This window comes from Cavia porcellus, unplaced genomic scaffold (genome assembly GCF_034190915.1).
Source record: "Cavia porcellus strain 051 isolate PalLab524CR breed Dunkin Hartley unplaced genomic scaffold, mCavPor4.1 scaffold_6, whole genome shotgun sequence".
Classification (NCBI taxonomy): Eukaryota; Metazoa; Chordata; class Mammalia; order Rodentia; family Caviidae; genus Cavia; species Cavia porcellus.
Genome location: NW_026947489.1, coordinates 90,057,886 through 90,078,392, shown reverse-complemented (window position 1 = coordinate 90,078,392; position 20,507 = coordinate 90,057,886). Strand labels below are relative to the sequence as shown.

General features: G+C 44.9%; 1 protein-coding gene across 6 annotated transcripts in view; it reads right to left on the bottom strand.

The window, feature by feature from the left end:
* The window catches only part of Spop (speckle type BTB/POZ protein), a 74,441-nt gene extending 62,153 nt beyond the window's left edge, over positions 1-12,288 (bottom strand). For 2 of the 6 annotated variants that reach the window (XM_063251373.1, XM_013149549.3), the window contains exons 1-2: positions 12,012-12,229; positions 1,267-1,349 (exon numbers count right to left, since the gene is read on the bottom strand). The gene's annotated coding sequence lies outside the window, so the exon portion shown is untranslated. Of the gene's footprint in view, positions 1-1,266; positions 1,350-11,327; positions 11,770-12,011 lie in introns of those variants that run through there. The other 4 variants (XM_013149550.3, XM_013149551.3, XM_063251376.1 and 1 more) reach the window with 3 other exon arrangements.
* Between the last annotated feature and the right edge of the window lie 8,219 nt (positions 12,289-20,507).

Sequence of the window (20,507 nt, the reverse complement as noted above, 5' to 3'; positions counted from 1 at the left end):
TGAGCTCTTCACTACAGGGCTTTTAAGTGTTCTGTGTAATGAAATTCAGCGCAAAGCACTCCGCAGAGTGCTCCAGCACAATGGTTTCGAGGAAAAGCACTATGCTGCCAGCTCAACCTGCTACTTTTCCATGGAACTCTACTTTTTCTTAGAACAAAGGACAAACGACTTACTCAGACATGAATATTTAAGAGACATTTTCTTGAAAACGGAGTAAGTCTGTCACATCAGGGAAAACAACTGACAGTATTTGTTGCCAATGATAAAATTCAAGGTTTTAATGAAAAAATTTACAATTTTGGAAAACTTGTAGCTTCCTGACAGCTTCGCAGCACTGCCAGACTTTTTTCATGGAATGGGTGATGATACTAACTAACGTAGGGTTTTGACCTTGTATTATGAAATGTGTAAACATTTGGAAGATCTGCTAACCTCCATGAACCAATACTTTCTAAATGACTATTGCCTGAGCCTGTACTGTCCACCATAAAAGACCCACTCAGTCAGGTGCCTGTAGTGCCAGCCACTCGCGAGTGTGAAGCGGGAGGGCCACTGGTTCTCAGTAGTGGAGCCAACATGAGCAACGCAGCAGGACCCTGTTCCTTAAGCAAAATAATCCGTTCAAGCGTAAGACAGACATGTTGATTTCACTATGATACCTTACGTTAAAATAATGTCAGAGTCTACACTGCAACTTACAAGAAACTAACACTTGTCAAGTTTTGGTACAGTATCAGAGAATGGGCACAATGTCTTAAAAGGCTATAAAGTTGTCCAATTATCTTTTATATTTTTTTCACATACCCTTTACACAGCCTTTGAAGCCATATTTTCTTTATACGTCAATTAAATCGATCACATCAGACTAGATTTGAAGCAGACATGAGAATCTGTCTTCCAGTAAGCTGGATACCTAATTTGCAAAAATGTACCAAAAAAAAAAAAAAAAAAAAAAAGGCACTCTTCCCACTAGTTTTTTTTTCAAGATGTTTTTTCATAAAAAATATATCGTTAGCCAGGAATGGTGGCGTACACCTGTAATCCCAGCACTCGGAAGGCTGAGGCAGGAGGATCATTGTGAGTTTGAGACCAGCCTAGGCTACAAAGTGACCTCAAGGCTGGTCTGAACTGCATAGACCCTGTCTTAAAAAGACACACACACACATACACTTCGCTAATATGAGATGATGTGTTGGGTTACTTTCTTATCACTGGAACACAGTCTCCAACACCCACAGTGCTCGGAGGAAAGGTTTTTAGGCTCACAGTTTGTAGGTTTCAGTCGAGTCCAAGGCTCCAAGGTTGGTGGCACAGCAATCAGGGAGTAGAGGGAGAGACCAAGGTGGGAGCTGGAAGAGGCAGAGCCAATGAACCTCAATGAACCACCTCTTTAGGCAGGTGCTTTTGCCACTGAGCTAAATCCCTGGACCTCTTCAAATCAGGCTTCCCCTCCCAAATCCCACTTAGCCGTCCATTTGCAGTGGAGAACCCACTGATGAGAACATCCCCCAGGATCCAATTACCTCCCCAAAACCCCACCAATGACCCCATGAGGCTTTGGGGTGGACATCAGGATAGGTTTTGTTGGGGGTCTTCTTGGTTTAACTTGCTATGTAGTCCAAACTGGCCTAGAACTCGAGGCAATCTTCCTTTCTCGGCCTCTCAAGTGCTAGGGTTACAGGCATGTGACACCACCCCCAGTTGAGTTTATTGTATTTTTAAAGTAATATTCTTAAAATGTTTTGTGCTTTAATTCTGATTTGTAAGTATCAATATCAACATGTGCCCCACATAAACCACGATCTTTAGGGCATGCACAGAGAATCCTAAAAGCAACATTTGAGCATCACTGCTTTAAGAAAATCTATTTGTATCTGCTCTCAGCCATGCCCAAAACTGCTGTGTACCAAACTTTCTTCCACCACCTACAACTGGAGTTCCCACTGGGGCAGAGAGCTGCCCCGGGGAAATCACGCCTTAGCCTGACAGTGCAGACCTCCCCAGGAATCTGAATGAATCTTCCTGGAGACCAGACTGTACTTACTGCAAACAAGGAGAGCCCATTAACCGCTGTTACTCAGGTTCCTGGGTCAGCCTTGTTTCCAGCCCTCTGTGAAGGCTGGCTGTTTAGCTTTTCCTTACCCTATGGCCAGAAATCTCTTGAGGAAATGGAACTTCAATGTCTTTACAAAAACTATTCTGTTTGGTGTCTTTATTCAAGACACCATTACACAATGCGGCCCTTCCATTTGAACATTGCACCCCTAGATAAAACTAAATACCACCTGGCAAAACTCATACTTAAATGGAAATTATAGACTCAGTGTAAGTAATCAGTTGCTAGATAAGGAAGGTTTTTTGTCTGTCTGTCTCTCTCGGAGACCAGCAGATTGTACATACATCCCATGAATGCATTTAGGCAGCAAATGGCTTCAGTAGCATGCACCAAGTTGACCAGGTTTCTCAGGGAGCCTGATGAATAGAAAAAGGTACTGAGTCTTGCTCCTTCAGATAAGAACAATTATTGCAAAGTTCTGATAATTAAAGCAGTATAGTACCAGTGTAAGAGAGCTAAACAGTCCAACAGAATATAATAGACAAAGCAAAGACAAAAACCTTCATCTACATGAAAACACACAAAGCAGTATGGAGCATGTGAACTATTCAAACCATGATGCTGGGCCATTAGGTTTTCCTTATGGAAAACTAAAAAGAAAATTAGATACATACTTCAGGATTATCCTGAGAGAAGAAAAGTGGGGTTTTTTGTTTGGTTTTTGTTTTTGTTTTGTTTTGTGTTTTGTCTGAGACAGGGTTTCATTATGCAGTTCAGGCTGGCCTTGAACTTGCAGTGATCCTCCTGCTTCAGCCTCCGAAGTGCTGGGATTACAGGAATGTGCCACCATGCCTGGCACAGAAGAAAAGTTGTGATTCTTACTTCGTATCAACTATCCAAACAAATTCCAGTGGATTAGAGACCTAAATGTGAAAATCTAAACTATAAAGCTTTTAGAAGAAAATATAAGACATAACTATTACCACAGTACTATACAGGAGAGATTTCCTTCATCAGGACACAAAAAACAAACCACAAAGGGAAACATAATCTAATTATGTTAACGTTTTAAATTCAAATTCAATAAAAGATAAGCAAATTAAAACACACCCATTAGAATGACTACTACAAACAAAACAATACCATATATTAAGTGCTGGTGAAAATGTGGAGAATTTGGAACCTTACACATGCTGGAGATAGGGAATATAAAATGGTACAGTCATTGTGGAAAAGAGATTGGAGGACCCTGAAACAACTATAAATAGGGGTGAGGGATGTAGCTCAGGCAGGCCTAGCACATGTTAGGCCCTGAGTTTGACCCCAGCACTGCGAAAGAAAAGAGAAAGGCAGAGAAAGGAAGGGAGACAGTCTGTGTGGTGTGGGAACTGCCAACTCTGGGAATGTATCTGGAAGAACTGAAAGCAGGGTCTGGAAAAATGCTGGACACCCACATTTACAGCAGAATTACTCAAATACCCAAAAGGTGAAAACCACCCAAGCAGTCATCAATAGATGAACAGACCAACAAAATGAACCATTAGCCAGCCTTTAAAATGAAAGGAATTTTGACACATGCTATACCATGAATGTTTAGGTTACTATGCTAAGTGAAACAACCATACAAAAAAGCCAAATTTTGTATGATTCCACTTGGCTGAGATGCCAGAATGATCAGACTCCTAGAGATACAAAGTAAAGGGGTACCAGCTGTTTAGCAGGTATAATATGCTATAATCTATAAGTAATAAAAAAATTGGAACTATCTCAAATGACAGCACAAAATAGATAAATAATAACACTTACTATTTATGTGATAAAATACTATATAATTAACATAGACTCAAGTCATGTGTATCAACCTAAGTAAATCTCAAACACAATATTAATTACATATAGGATTATAGCACTTATTGGATCATAGCACAGTTGGAAAATGATGAACATCAAATTCAGGACAGGACAGCCAGGCATGGTGGCTCACGCCTGTAATCTCAGCACTCGGGAGGCTGAGGTGGGAGGATTGTTGCGAGTTCGAGACCAGCCTGGGCTACAAAGTGAGCTCAAGGCCAGCCTGAACTGCATAGTGAGACCCCGTCTCAAAAAAAGACAAAAAATAAAATTAAAAATTAAAAAAATTCAGGACAGGTGTTATCTCTCAGGAGGGAGAGAACAGGGTTACAGCAAGGTTTCTTTGCTTCATGTTTTACTTATCAAAATATCTAAGACCAAGGGGCTGGGGATTTAGCTCAGCGGCATAAACGCCTGCCTTGTAAGCAGGTGGTCGTGAGTTCGATCCCTGGTACTGATAAAAAGGAAGAAGACAAAAAAAAAAAAAAAATCTAAGACCAAATGTAACAAACGTGAAAATTTATTCTAGCTGGGTGATAGGTATATGACTTGTCTTTATATGTTTCTGTATGTTTAAAATATTTCATACTTTAAAACCTAAGACAGCATAAATGATGTTCTACACTGAAGAACTTAGTTTTGGGGGGCTTTTTCAGCCCTCATCCCAACCCTGAACTTAGTTTTTTGGGTTTTATTTTTTGTCTTTTTCTTTTTTATCGGTACCGGGGATTGAACTCATGACTGCCTGCTTGCAAGGCAGGCGCTTATGCCACTGAGCTAAATCCCCAGCCCCTGGGTTTTTTTTTTTACAACAAACTTCTACATGATGTTTCTGCATGTCAAATAACAGAGTATACAAATCTCAATTTAAGATGAATTATTACACATACATTTTTCTTCTTACAAATAAATAGATACCCAAATAGGAGAAACTAAAGAAATTTCAAAAAACAACTGCCAAGTACTTCTCTGGTATACCTGCCCTGCAAGAAGATTCACGCCAAGAGCTGCCTGGAACTAGCCATGTACAAAGGTCTCCGTGGGCAAGAGGTACTGACTGTGAAAACGGTTTCATTTCCACTGCGAGGCCTGCCTCCAACTTTCCCACAGCTGCAGGGCCAGCTCTGCCATATGGAGCAGTGGGTACACCTCACCAGTTCGATCTAAACGTGCCTATGGTTTTAAGAGTGATCACCCCAAGCCAGGCAAGGTAGCACATTACTATAATCCCAGCACTCAGGAGGCTGAGGCAGGAGGGTGCTGGGAGTTTAATGAGTCCAGCCTGGGCTACAAAGTGACTTCAAGGCCAGCCTGAACTTCACGGAAAACTCTGTCTCAAAAAGATTAAAAAAAGAAGAAAAGTGATCACCCCAGCATGTCATAAAGAGTTTATACTTTAGAATTTTTTCCCTGTAATGTGAGCTTTACAGAAACTAAAATAAGTTACTAGATCTTATTAGAAAATATGTCAGCATGGCCTTTTGAGGTGATTTCCCCATACCTGAAAACAAACACAAGAAACAGGTGTGCTTCCCCAGAAAAACAACCACAATTAATATGGAGCCAATATCGTTATGAAACCAGGTTGACATTAATAATTCTGTAAATATGACAGCACTGTAAAAAGAAAACAAAAAATGAATTTTTGGTAAGTATTGGAATGCTGTTGTATGGCTTTATGTCACCTGAAATCAGTAAGCTTAGTCAAAATACCAGTGTGCATGCAAGAGTCTCGCATTTTCACTAGGACAGGAATTAGTCCAGCCCTGAAAGCAGCTGTAGAATGCAATCCTACTGCATCAATCCTTTGTGCAACCTTCATTAGTGGGGTGGATTTCAAAAACCTGGGAAGCACAGCGCCTCTCCTGAGCGCCCAGCACAGCACAGAAATTCACAGGATTCAGCACTGTTCAAAATTCTGAGTTGCTGGATATGAGAGTTCACGGCCTAGCTGAAAATTCTCCTCATTAAGAACAATTCATCTGCCTCCCTTTTTATGATGAAAATCTAGTGATAATGAAAAAAAATATGCTATTACAGCTAATCTTACATAACACTCCAACTGTGTAAGAAATGCGTGTAAATGAGGAAAAGAGAAGAAAAACACACCGGTGCAGATACACACAAAAATGTTTTTATATAACAATAAATGCCAAATCCCCAGCAGAGCTTTGTAAACACACAATGTCCTTCTCTAAGTTTCATTTAGTGTATTTTTCATTCCAGAAAAAACAGATTTTCTTCATGAGGAAAAAAAATTCTCCACCTCTTCTACAGCTACTCTCTGTTAGGGGGAGTAAGAGCCACGCTATCTCCAGATTCACCACCTCTGCTCCACCGAGAAACCGAGTTCTAAGGTCAAGAAACCAGCAAGGCCAGTGGCATGGAAGTGAGCCAAGCACCAGGTCCACTGGGCCAAGATAAAGGCAGCTGCAGCTTCTAGAATTTGATTCCAGAAGCTCTGCAATGAAGATGAACAACCTAATTTACTGAAAACGAAGACAGATATAAAAGTAAAGCAAGGGCTCCACATCTGGGACAGGAAAGTACAAAGCGACCCAGGAACTTCTTGTGCCAGAAAGCAAGGAAGCACTCATACATACACTGAGCTGACAGGGCTCCCACAGCCAAATATGGAACATCTTGTGCACCGCAAAGACTGCCTGTAATTGCTGGTAAAGCACAATAAATTAAAATCCATCAGTTCATGATACTACTAAAGGAAAAAAAAAGAGATGATTCATTTACTTCCATTAAAGATGACCATTACACCATTTCCTCTCTCAGAAAATAGAAAAGGGAAAAAATTAAGTTCTCCCAACTTTTTTTTTTTTGGTAACAGGGATCAAACTTGTAACCTCGTGCTTGCTAGGCAGACGCTTGTGCCACTGAGCTAAACCCCTGGCCTGCCTGATCTTCAGTTCATTATGTAGCCCAGGCTGGCCTCAAACTTGCAGTGATCCTCCTGCCTCAGCCTCCTGAGTGCTAGAATTACACATGTCACCATGCTCAGCAGTCCCAACTTTTTAACAGGAATTATAATTTATTCTTAACAGATGAGGAAATCTTCATAGGAGACTGAAAACTAATCAATACTCAAAGTGTGGAAAAAAATCAGAAAATCATTTTTGGCCCTGGGGATTTAGCTCAGTGGCTCAAGCACTTGCCTGGTTGTGAGTTCAATCCCTGGTACCAAAAAAAAAAAAAAAAAAAAATCATTTTTGGAACGACCAGTGAATTAACTGATTCAGGCAAGGACCATCATCCTTTGGTGAAACGCTCCTGGAAAAGGATAAAAAGTATAAAGTATAACGCTGCTAACTACAAAGAGAAAACAACGCCTCTAGATGAAAAGAGCTCGTATTTGTCACCAAAACACACGATCAAACCAACAGCATCATTAGTAGAGAGAGGGTTGTGACATATTTCTCATAGTATGAGAATGGGGAACAGTACTCTTAGCAAAAATGTTTCATCAGAATCTAAATTTTGCTTGGTGAGTTAACACAAACTTGTAATCCCCAACACTCAGAAGGCTGAGGCAGGAGGATCACTGAGTTTGAGACCAGCCTGGGATACTGAGTGAACTCAAGGCCAGTCTGAAGTACACGGCAAGATCAGGTCTTTAAAAAAAAAAAGCATCTGTGTAACACAGAGATAAAGGAACAATTTAAATGAAATTGTGTGAGGAAACAACCAGAAAATTCCAGAAGTAATACAGGTTATAATACAAATGGTCTGGTCTCTTGGAAAAAACAATGTTGTATGAGTTTTAAACTGAGATTTCTTAAAAGACTAAAGAGATATGTTTGAAGAAAAAACTACAAACAGCTAAAAGAGAGTCACCTTCAAGGCAACTGAAAAAGGTGACCATGAATTGAATACTAGAGAGTATTAGGACTGCTGTTAATTGTCTTAACTGTGACAATATTATAATAACAATTAAGTAAAATAATGACTATTTCAAGAGGATGCATCTAAAGTATGTATGGCAGCACTGTTGTTGACCAGCAATATAAAAATTTATATATTACATATCTAAATCCATATGTAGCTGGGGATTTGGCTCAGCAGCACAGGCGCCTACCCGGCAAGCATAAGATCCTGAGTTTGATTACTAGTACCAAAAATAAAGGTGTACATAAAATAAACCCATCTGTACATATAAATATAAAGCAAACACAAAATATGAACAGCTACTGAATCTAAGTGATGATTACAGGGTATAATTGTACTATTCTTTTTTTTTGTCTTTTGGAGCGAGGGTTTCACTATATAGTTCAGGCTGGCTTTGAACTCACTTTGTTGTCCTGGCTGGCCTCAAACACAGAGCAATCCTCCTGCCTTAACCTCCCCAAAGCTGGGATTACAGGTGTGTGCCACTATGGCCAGTTGTTTTTGTTTTTGTCTTTCTGAGACAGAGTCTCACTGTGCAGTTCAGGCTGGCCTCGAGCTCACTTTGTAGCCCAGGCTGGTCTTAAACTCACATCGGATCCTCCTGCCTCAGGCGCCAGAGTGCCACCATGCCCAGCTTTTCTGTTTTTAATTAAAAGAAAAAAAGCTGCTAATAATAGCACATACTTGTACTTAGGAGGCTGAAGCAAAAGGATCACAGTTTAAAGCTAGCCTGGGAACTTTAGTGAGACCTTATCTCAAAATAAACAACCAAGAGTTCTAGCACATGCCTATGTTTCCATCATTCTGAGAGGCTGAGACAAGACCATCCCAAATTTGAACCTAGCATCGGCAACTTAGTGACTTAGAAAAACCCTGTCTGAGCTGGGTGTGGTGGCTCATACCCGTGATTCCAGCACTCAGGAGTCTGAAGCAGGAGGATCATTGCGAGTTTGAGACCAGCCTAGGCTACAAAGCAAGCTCAAGGCTAGCCTGAACTGCATAGAGACCCTGTCTCAAAAAAACAAAAAAAGAAAAAGAAAAACCCATCTAAAAAAATAAAAAAGGAGCTGGGGATGTTACTCAGTGCAAAGGCCCTGTGTCCAACTTCCAATAACAAAATAAATTAGCACTGAGGATATAGATCAGTAGTAGAAAGCTTGCCTAACATATGCAAGGCCCTGGGTTCATCTTCAGTACTGCCAAAAGGGGGAGAGGCAACCTCAAAATGTACTTGTTCCAGGAAGGCTTCTGAAGGGAATGCTCCTGATCATGCCTTTGCAAGGTCTTCTCTTACACATCTGATCAACTGGTTTTCTAGTAAGACTGTGAGCTCCTTTAGATACACACATCTTTCCATTCTCTCCTCCTCCACAGCTCTTTAAAGGTCTGAGGCTGAGGCAGGAGGATCGCTGCAAATTTGAGGCTAACAGGGTTACATCAAGAGTTCAAGGGCAGCCTAAACTACATAGTGAAACCCTGTCTCAACCCCCCCCCCAAATAAATAAATAGAGACCAACAGACAGACTAGGTTGGCTGACTTAATGGTACAACTACAAAAATACCTGCCATCTTTCAAAAAAGTGGAGAAACTATGTATAATATATAGAATGACCACCAAGTTAATGAAAGGCACAGTGTCCACCATCTGTGTAAAGCAAACAAACAGAAACAAAAACCAGTGAAGAAGACACAGGCTTTGCGCTGGTGGCTGCAGCCGCTCTCGGGAAGGATAAACAAGATGCTCCTTTGCAAGGGCCCGAGATGGGTGGAAGGAGTGCGCCAGGACACTCTTCCCTCTCACTGTGCACCTTCCAGCTCTGTTTCATATGTATGCACATGTGTTACCCACTTTAAAGAGTGATTTTAAACAAGGCTCTTACATCAATGCGAGTAATTAACAATACTTATCTTAATCCCAAAAACATTCCATGCCTTTGTACCATCAAAATTTTAAATGAGGCTTCAGTGAATTCAGCTAGCTGAAAGGTTTCCAGATACGAACAAAGTGGCCTAGACCACAGAAGCCAACAGAAAAGACAGGCATTTATTATCATAATAGTCTCACGTCTACATTTTACCAGAATCTTGATCCAGTTGAACATCAGGCAACATTCAATATTATCAGTTACCAAATCAGCTATTGTAAAGATTGCTCTAAAAGGAGAAGCCACCAAACTAACAAATGGACACCAACTGCCCCAGTGGTTGCAGTAACAAGTCTTCACACAAGGAAAAGTCGCCAACTCTCACAGAATGATATATGCATCCCAAATCCTTATGCTTCCTATCATGTTTTAGCTCCACCTGTAACATGGCAACAACATCACAAAAGATAGCGGAACCATTTAAAGGCCAGAGTTAATGAAAAAACATGTCTGTCTATTTATTTTAGGCCCAAGAGCACGTGGTCCCAAAGCAGCAGTGGCAAACTTAGTGGGCTATTTGTCATCACAGAAAGCTCAAAAAGGTTTACCATTACAGTCTTAGGGCTAAGAACAGTAGCCAACTAATCCCAGCACTTAGAAGGCTGAGGCAGGAGGATCAATGCAAGTTGGAGACCAGCTCAGGCTAAAAAGTGAGAACTGCACAGCAAGACCCTAATAAAGGCCAAAAAAAAAACAAAAAGAAAGAAAGAAATAGTAGCCAAAAACAAAACAAAAACCTCAGATGTAGAAAAGGAAAGTAGAACACAAAGGGAGAAACTGAAAATGGGAAATTCCCAGTCAATGAGTTGGAAGATAAGGGTAGCAAGGATAACTGAAAAATAAGAAAATGTTCCCCCTTCCCCCTCTGTGCGCCACCTACAAGAATAAGCTATTCAACACTCTTCTGCGAACTTTTTGCTAATAAGCGTTTATCTTTTCTTTCTGATGGCAGAAGTAAGACATAAATCTCATGATTTAAAAAATTCACCAGACTCCGGGCGTGGTGGCTCACGCCTGTAATCCCAGCACTCGGGAGGCTGAGGTAGGAGGATTGTTGCGAGTTCGAGACCAGACTGGGCTACAAAGTGAGCTCAAACTGTGTAGCTGAACTGCACAGTGAGACCCTGTCTCAAAAAAAGACAAAAATTCACCAGACAAGGCATTGTTCATTAAATTGCCTTTGTTTTCACGCATAGTCACAGACATCAACAACACACAGCTAGAATGAAAGCGCTAAGGAAGAAGTTAGGCAAATAGGTCACACAAAATTGGAAGCCTGGTTCATGAAAAATCTTGACGTCTGGATTCACAGTTTACAACCTTCCGCCTTAATTGTGTCCACTGTTTATCTCCTCCTCACCCAGTGCCAGGAGAATAAGAAATTTTTTTTTTCTTTTGTCTTCTTCGTTTTTATAGGTAACAGGGATCGAACCCACGACTGCCTGCTTGCAAGGCAGGTACTTACTTATGCCGCTGAGCTAAATCCCCAGCCCCGAGAGTAAGAATTTTACTAAAAGGAATTGTCCTCCTTAAGTTTTTTTTCTATGCCCCTTAGTCCCTACCAACCCCTTGCCAAAATAAACAGGCTGGGCACCTACTCCTAAATTTCAGCGAAGTTTGTGCTAAATGTACAGCGTGACAAAGATAGTTGGAGGAACGGAAAAGTAATCACGGAGCTACAAGTTGTAGTGACAGCTTCAAAAAAAGGGTCAGCGTGGGACGCGCCGACTCTGGGAGATGTTGGTAGCTGGGAGTCTCCAGGACACCACCGCACTCACGGATACTTGGTCCTTAAGGCCCTCACATCATTTAAAACCTCCCTCGCGGTGCAGGAGCTGAAGGGCTGCTGCTGGGCAGGCAGCAAGCCTAGCCCACTGCCTGGTAAGGAGGCGGGCGCGCTGGAGCTCTTTATCCCGCAGGTCCCTGCAACACGCCGATGCGCATGCGCCCCGAGGGCACCGAGGAGGCAACCTGAGCGCGTTCACACTCACGCATGCGCAGTCACCCATCTCGCCGCAGGCGACAGCTCACTATTTGGCAAGGGGGATGGGGCTGGGCGAGATGGGGGGGGGGCTAGGGGCAGGGGGCGCGTTTGTGTCTGCTGAATGCTTGGGGTAGGGAGAAGGGACGGTGGACTAGGTTGTGGCATTCGCAGGCCACGTAGTCCGGGTGTAGGAAATGGGACAGAGAAGGGGGGCAGTGGGGTCAGTCACCTCTCACGGGAGGCGCCCCCCAACCCGACAGGACATCCTCCGCCATCGACTCTCCTCCCCCCAACTCACCTGAGAGCGGCGGCGACAGCTGCTGGTCCCCGTCCCCCTGCGCTCGCCTCATACTGTCCGCAACATCCGGGACCTGCGGGACCGCCGATACACAAATACACACTCGGAGCGCGCACACTCACACACATACACTCACACACATACACTCACACACATACACACACACACCCCGACACACCGGCCGGCGTCCTGGCGTCAGCACGTCGACGCAGCGAGCGCGTACCCGCCGGCCCCACCCCGCGCGACCTCCTCCTCTCCGCCCCCCTCTCCGAGAGCTCCTGCCCCTCCTCCCTCCGCCCCAACACCCCGCCCACCTTCCCTACTGCGCAGGCGTCCCAGGGCCCAGCCAGGAACTGGGGATTGGAGGGGAGAGAGGGGCCTGAGGGAAAGAGGCGGGAACTCGGAAGGGGACGCGTGCAGGGCTCCGGAGGCTGCGCGGAGGTGCGAGGACCCAACGAACGCGCCGAGTCGTGGGTCCCGGCGGGCAGCGCAGCAATAAAGATGTTTTGTTGCAGGAGCTTATGTTGAAGGGCCGTTTATAGGTGACTAACAACTTTTATATGCATTTCCTTTTAAAAACAATCTCAGCAGTTACATACGAATTTTTGAATTTAGCCAGCCGTGGTGGTTTGACATCTCTGATCCCAGCACTCTGAGGCTAAGGCAGGAGGATCGCCGCGAGTTTGAAAGCGGACTGGGTTACACTCAAGGCCAGCCCGACTTGTCTCAAAAGTACATACATTTTTAACTTTCAAATGCTAGAGACTCTTTTTAAAGTGCCATTTAAAAAATTAGTATTTGAAAAAAATAAAAGTTAGTATTCAGAAATAAAACTCTTTCTTTCCAGAGAAGGCAGGGTATATAGGTGGTCTAACCAAAAGGAAACTGATTTGGTGACAATTTGTTGTCTTGGACACCTGAGTCCCCAGTCTGCCTCACATCTGAACTCCCGTAGGCCATTAAGAGATTTCCTGTGTTGAGTGAAAGTCTCAAAACAGCTTGGACCTAAGTGGAAAAACAACCAAAAAAAAGTTGTCCCTGTGTTGGGAGTAATAATGTCAGTGACGACATATCTGTCGTTGCTATCTATGACTCTTAAGCTTTAGCTTAAATTTTTAAAACTTACTCCTGAATGGAGTAGAATAATCCAGAGGCAGTGGCGCCGGGCACTGGGGGCTCAAGAACAGCCCTGCCATGCGCCCGCGGGCTCTGGGGTGAGCATGTGCCCCCCGCCTGGGGAGCAGCTTCCAGGAGCCTGCTGCCTGCCAGGCCTGTGGGACCGTCTCCAGGAGACAGAGCGCGCCCTGTCCCCTGCCACATGTGTCCTGGCGCCAGGTGGCTGGTGAGCCAGTTCAGCAGGGAAGCCTGGCAGCCACCACCAAAGCCGCGGGGTTTTGGAGAGACTCCCCCGGCCCCAGCAGTGCCAGGCTGACTCTCCAGGCTCTCAGTGGCAGAGGTGGACCCTAGGATCCCCGAGTTTAAAATTTTCTAGGAATTGGAAACAAAACATGCCCAACTCCTAGAGATTACATGACCTATATTTCAGCCAAAATGATATATTTAGATACAGATTTTTTTCTAATGGAAATCCTAAATTCTACAATAATAGTGTGCCTGGCCCTACTTCCAAACAGAAAGAACTTGAGTAACCTGCTAAGTAGATGCATGAAGCTATCCGGTTAGAGTTTATCATCTTTACTGCAAACTTTAACATTCACGCCTTTCACTGAAGCCAGCACGGTGTAGAGTTCTAGTGGAAATTCTGAATGCCTCAGAGGTGCACCCATAACCCTAACCAGTTAGGCTCCTGGCCTCACTGAGGCTGTTCAGTTACTTGTTCCCCTCCCCTGAGGTTTCACAGGAGAGCAGGGAAGGAAGGAAAAGACAGTTTCGGCAATAGGGTTGGGGAAGAGGTGCAGGAAGAGGGAATTAGCTGGGAGTGGTGGTGCAAGCCTGTCATCCCAGCACTCGGGAAGCTGAGGCAGGAGGATTGCTGCAAAGGTGAGTTCAAGCCCAGCCTGTACTGCACAGTGAAATCCTGTCAGGAAGAAAGAAAGAAAAAGAGAAGGGGAATCACTGGCAGGGCCGCCCTGCTTTAGCTTCCTTACCAGAGAGACTAATCTTCTCGGGTTAGCCAGATTCTGCCGAGGATCTGGGAGGGGACTCCTCAGCACAGGGAGCTCTGTGCCAGCAGCTGGTCCAGGCTGGCCCTGAATCCTCCAGCAGCCTGGGAAGGCAAAGAGGTCCCAGGCCCATCTGCGCACTAAGGCTGTGTTCCTGGAGGGACCGGCCTGCCCACCTGAGAGGTGACCCTCCCAGTCTCTGTACAAAGGACTTTGATTTGGTGTGGAGCTGATTAAATGATTGTAGATGTCCTTGGAACACTATGTGGAAGAATTTTAAACAGCTTCTCCTTTTTAATATGCACTTCCTCTTCGGTTTTAATTATTTTGTTCCTACATTTTCCCTTTCAATTTACTAAAATCTAGAAATGTAATTAGAGCAGAGGCCGGGCTCAGAGAAAGCTGCCAGGATTTCTACAGCATGATTAACTATACCAGGCATCCCTTTAGTGTGGGACTGAAAAATAGGATTCTCATTATATCTTTTCCTTATCCAGGAAAGAATCGGGCCCCACGTACAGATACGGATTTATTGAAAATGCAGCACTAATTAAAAACTCATGCAGCCTCTTGAGAAGGTTTGGGTAAGAAAAAAAAAATTGCAGTTATTTAATTATTTCCTCCATTTAATGTTTTGTTGTTATAACCACAACAAGCCAGAAGCCCTCTTCGCCCCTCTCTCCTCAGAATAAAATTCTTTTCTCCTCATGAGGGACTTAATGAGGCTTTTATCTATGCAACAACAATCAAGCCTACAATGGCACCAATTCAATTCCCTGCTCCTCATAACGGTAGGAGACAGGCAGAACCCATTTTCCTAATCCAAAACACAAATGACAAAGTGTTCACTGGCCATCATGAGCCAGATCTGGGCAAGGGATCTGTCCCCAAACCCGTGAGATGTCTGGTACTTATTTATTCTGCCAATGAAGATCTTCGGCTCATTTTGTAGTCCAGTAAGCCAAGGCGCAGTGGAGTGAAGTTTGCTGATAATGATGATAAAGTCTAAATCGAAGCCTCTTTTGAAGCTATAGGGGTGGTGAGACAGTCTGGACAGAATAAAAGATAAGAACAAACCCTGGTTTGTGTCCTCAGCTCTGTAGGGAGGATAAGTCTTTCTTCTCTGTACAGGGTTTTCATGGGTCAATCAATGACCAGCTTTCAATTGGACACCAACCCGGTGGCTTTGGAAAACCTTGGTGGGCACTGGAGATGGGCAGACAGGAAGAAAGCTGCCAGGTGGGAGTACAGTCCTGGGTACAGCCTCCAGGGAGGGAGGCAGATGACGTGCTCCAGACAGAGGCGTACACAGAGATACCCCAAGAACACATGGATGAGGTTACGCTGGAGCCGAGGTGAGGGTAAGAGAAAACTGGCAGGAGAGCCAGGTGTGCTGGTGCACATCTATAACCCCAGCACTCAGAAGGATGAGGCAGGAGGATCGCTGAGAGTCTAAGGCCAGCCTACTACACAGTGAGTTCAAGGCCAGTCTGAATTACATGGCAAGGCCTTTGTCTCAAAGAAATAAAAAAAAATACAAATAAAAAAAAATTGGCAGTAGAGCTGGGCACGGTGGTGGCTCATATCTGTAATCCCAGCATTTAGGAGGCTGAGGCAGGAGGATCCTTGCACAGTCAAGACCAGCTTGGGCTACAAAGTGAGCCCAAAGCCAGCCCAAACTGCATAGCAAGACCCTGTCTCAAACAGACAAAAAAAAAAAAAAAAAAAAAAAATTGGCAGTGGAGAAACCTTTATTGATTGATTAAATTTCATTGTGAAAGGGGCTGGGGATTTAGCTCAGCAGCATAAGCACCTGCCTTGCAAGCAGGCAGTCGTGAGTTTGATCCCCGGTACCGATCAAAAGACCAAAAAAAAAAAAAAAAAAAAAAAAAGATGTCTAAGTTAAATAAATAATAAAGGAAAAAAAGGCTTTAAAAAAAATTTCATTGTGAAAGCCAGGCATAGTGGCACACACCTATAATCCCAGCACTCAGGAGGCTGAGGCAGGAGGATCCTTGTGAGTTCAAGATCAGCCTGGGCTATAAAGTGAGCTCAAGGCCAGCCTGCACTGCATAGTGAGACCCTGTCTCAAAAAGACAAAAAGAAAAAAAAATATATTGTGAAGTTATGGGTTTGGGGATAGGGTTCAGAACCCCTCTGGTCTTCGAACTCCACTCTAACCCCTCACTGTGCTCACTCCCCAGCTCTGTGTTCTTTAGGACTCTGCAGGATGCATGAAGTCAAGGAAACCTCACAAACTCCTTATCCCCAGCACCACCCCTCGCTGGCCATGGCCCCCAACAAGCTCTTCTTCTCTGAGCCAGTTTCCCACCAAGGTTCCTGGTGGCAGAACTACACCAAGTCTGGTTATCACAACCAGAACTAGAATTTTTTCCTTTCTTTTTTGTTTTTTTGAGACAGGGTCTCACTGTGCAGTTCTGGCTGGTCTTGAGCTCACTTTGTAGCCCAGGTTGGCCTCGATCTCGCAACAACCCTCCTGTCTCAGCTCCCCGAGTGCTGGTATGACAGGCATGTTCCACCACACCCAGAAGAACTAGAATTTTCTGAAGAAATACTGTATTGCTGACTCCCAGCAGTGACAGACTTGGAAATTCAGCCAGAAAACAAGAGCTCATAGAGACAAAACAACCACCTTCCTTAGCAGGACCATCGGGGAAGAAGGTCCAGCTGCTGGGCACTGCCACGGAACTGCACCACCAGCCACTCTGGCACTGCCAGAAGGATGGGGAGCTTCCCCTCTATCTGTGCCTCATACTGAGACCCGGAACCCCATGCCACAGTCCCGCTCCGTTGGCTGATCCTGGTCCGCATACTGGACCTGGCTGCCACGGGGTCCTGGGTGTGGTGCATAGCCCTGCAGTTCCCGGGGTTACTGGCAGCAGGGCTCATCCTCACCCCAACCAGGAAGCCGAGCAGATGCTGGACCACCTGTGCCCCACCCCCACCCCACAGACCATTTCTCATAGGGTACCAGACAGCATTGAATGACATTTTTCAAAAGTGCTGGGCACTTAGGAGTCCCTTCACTCCCTTCCTTAACACAAAAGGTTGGAATGGACTCCGGAGAACTTGACCAATCTCTATATTAATGGCAGGGAAACATGGAAAGATGGTACTTCAGGCAAAGCAGCAAGGAGGGAAGAGCAGAGGCAGTGGCGGGCTCCAGTCCTAGCTTTTTATTTTGTCTCAGACTAGCATTTTTTTAATACAGTCTTGCTGTATTGTTCAGGCTGAACTCACTATGTAGTCCAGGCTGTGACAATCCTCCTTCCTCAGTCTCCCAAGAGCTGGGTTTGCAGGCTTGTGCCACCCCACCTGGCTCGTGCATCTTTAAAATGGGTCTGAAAAGCACCTGAAATAATTACTTCAAAATAAGTCTTAGAAGGTTAATCACCAAGCGTAGACCGTATTCATGGTCAGGATTTACTTTCAGTGGGTTCTTTGGGTCCTCTTCTGACTAGGACTAATTCACCACCTGTGAGCATTTGCTCAAAAGATAACAATTACCTCAATGTGGAGAATTGGTTTTGCAAAAACAAAAGTTTTCTGCTGCCTCCACTCAAATAGGAACTATTTTGCATTTTATAATTTTAGATTACCCTTGCCGTGGCTCTACATGATCAAGGTGAATTGATTTCAATTGAAAGTTTACTCTACGTTAGAATCCTATTGTTATAAAGGGAATTTAATCTAAAATTCAATTACAGAAGATCTGCACCGAAATGAAAAGTCAACGGGCACTTACTGAACGCCCCTGGTACACAGCTCTGCCGGGTACCCGGGGATGAGTCAGAGGAAACCCACGATGGAGCTTCAGACTGTTCAGAGCGAACAAAAACATTTTTCATCGGGGTGGCATTTTGGAGATTCTCTAACCTGGTGGCTTCAAAATGTGGGGGTGTCTCATGCTCTGGGCTTCAGTGGATTTGCCCAGGGGCTTTAAGGAAAAGAGGGATCAATGGGAGAGAGCAGGGTGAGCCCCACAAACCTGGTTCTTCCCACGCATTCAGGTCAGAAATCAGGGCTCATCCCTGGTTTTTCTGTTTACCCTTCCCCACCCCCTGCCATGCTTGCATCTGATCCATCAAGAATTCCTAGTTTCAAGTGCTCTCTGTCTCTGTCTCTGTCTCTCTTTCTCCCTCCTTTTCTTCTTTTTGAGATAGGGTCTCACTATGTAGTTCAGGTTGGCTTTGAGTTCATTTTGTAAGCCCAAACTGGTCTCTAACTGGAATTCCAAATCCTTGTCCTGCCTCAGCCTCCCAAATGCTGGGATTACAGGAATGCGCACCACACCCAGCTCAAGAGATCTTTTGAATGGATTGACTTCCCTCTGTCTTTCCGTTCCCATTCAAATTCTAGCCACTATCTTTTGTGTGTTTCATGCCTACAATCCCAGCACTCACAAATTCAAGGCTTGCATAGACTGGGGATATAGTTTAGCGGGCATAGGAGTCTCTCTGACAAGCACAGGGTTCTGAGTTTGATCTCCAGTACCAAAAACAAAAAAGCCAACTCGGGCTATATAGTGAGTTCAAGGCCAACCTGAACATAGCAAGACCTTGGCTCAAACAAAACAAATTTCGAACTAGACCATATGGCAATCCTGATTAAAATCTTTGATGGTGGCTGGGTGTGGTGGCACACAGTTGTAATCCCAGAAGTGAGCTGAAGGCCAGCACGAGCTACATAGTAAGACCTGTCTCCAACCTCAAAGATACACACACAAAATCTCTGATGGCTCTTGCACCAACAATGAAATCCAGATTTGTCACTCCCAATAACAAGAGCTCAGTCTCATCTTTGGGCATGTCATAATGCTTTGTTCCGGTCACAAAGGTCACCCGGAAGTTCTGAGAACACTTCTTTCAGGCCTCGGCTTAATCTCATCCTCTTAACATGTGCCCTGTCCAAAATCAAGACCTTCTTGATCATCTCCTACCATGGTACTTTGTTCACCGCCTTTAAAGACCAACAATAATTTGTAATTGTCTGTGTGTTCCTTTGTCTATAATTAGTCTTCCCTACTGGACCATCAGCTGTCTAAGGACAAAGACTTGATTTCCTTTATAACCAACAGGACACATGACACAGGTGATTAGTACTGAATGGATGGATGGAAGCATGCATTGTGGGGGTGGACGGGTGGATGGGAAGGTGGATGAGTGGGTGGATAGATGAATGAATGAATGTGTTATAGAACCTCGTCTTGAAGGTCAAGAGAAGACTTGGCCAAAGATTGAAAGCGTGAATGAAAGATTGGTAGACAGGGGATAAAGATAGCAAATGGGGAAGAGAAACAGGCCAGATAGAAGGATGTGGTGGTACATTTCTATAATGATAGCACTCTAGGAAGCTGAGGCAGAGATCACAGGTTTGAGTCAAGTCTGGACAATTTGTGACTTGGTGAAAGAAAGAGAAAGAAAAAGAGGAAAGGGGAAGAAAAGGCAGGTATGGTGCTACATACTGCTAATCCCAGCACTTAGGAAGCTGAAGCAGGAGGATCACCAGGAGTTCAAGGCCAGCCTGAACTATATAGAGTCAAGACCCACACAGCAGGGGCTGGGGATTTAGCTCAGCAGCATAAGCACATGCCTTGCAAGCAGGCGGTGGTGAGTTCGATTCCCAGTACCGATTTAAAAAAAAACAAACCCACAAAGCTCCTAAGGGGAGCGGGCTTGGTGTCTTCAGGAATCTGTGGGGCTGGAGAGGGCTGCGTGAGCTGGGTAGGGGACTGGCCAGAGCCAAGCCATACTTCTCCCTAGGAACAAAACCACAGGACCGAGAACGGAGGAGCAAGTCTCGCAAAGGAAGTCGGGGCGCTCTAGGCAGGAGCAGGGGGCAGTGGACGCTGGGGCCTCCCCAGAGCACCTAGTCTCGGTTCTCCTCCTGCTCCCCTGATGCTCCCTGCTTTCAGTGCCCTGTGCTTAGCCATCTTTCGGACTCCAGCTCACTTGCTGGGACATCACCCCTCACCCTCCCTGCCCCACCGCCATCCCTGGGCCCTGGGCCAGCCCGGGCCCTCCAGCCCAGACTCACACCTAGCTACCCACATAGACCCCTTCCCCTGGGCACATGGAAAGCTGGCTTCTCCTCGAGTTACCTCTGTGTCACCAAGCAGCTCCTGCTGCGAACTTGAAGCACCCCTGACTTCCCCAGCCCACATCCGATTTGACAGGTGCTGACAGTTCACCCTCTTCCCCCAGTTCTGTCTACTCTGGTCCATCCCTGCTGACGCTTCCACATTCTTCCCTGCAGGGAGAGAGATGAAGTGTGCTCTGTACCTGTGCGAATTCCCCTCGGTGCGGTGCGTGTGATCACAGCATATCGCAAACGTGTACCAACACCAATTAAA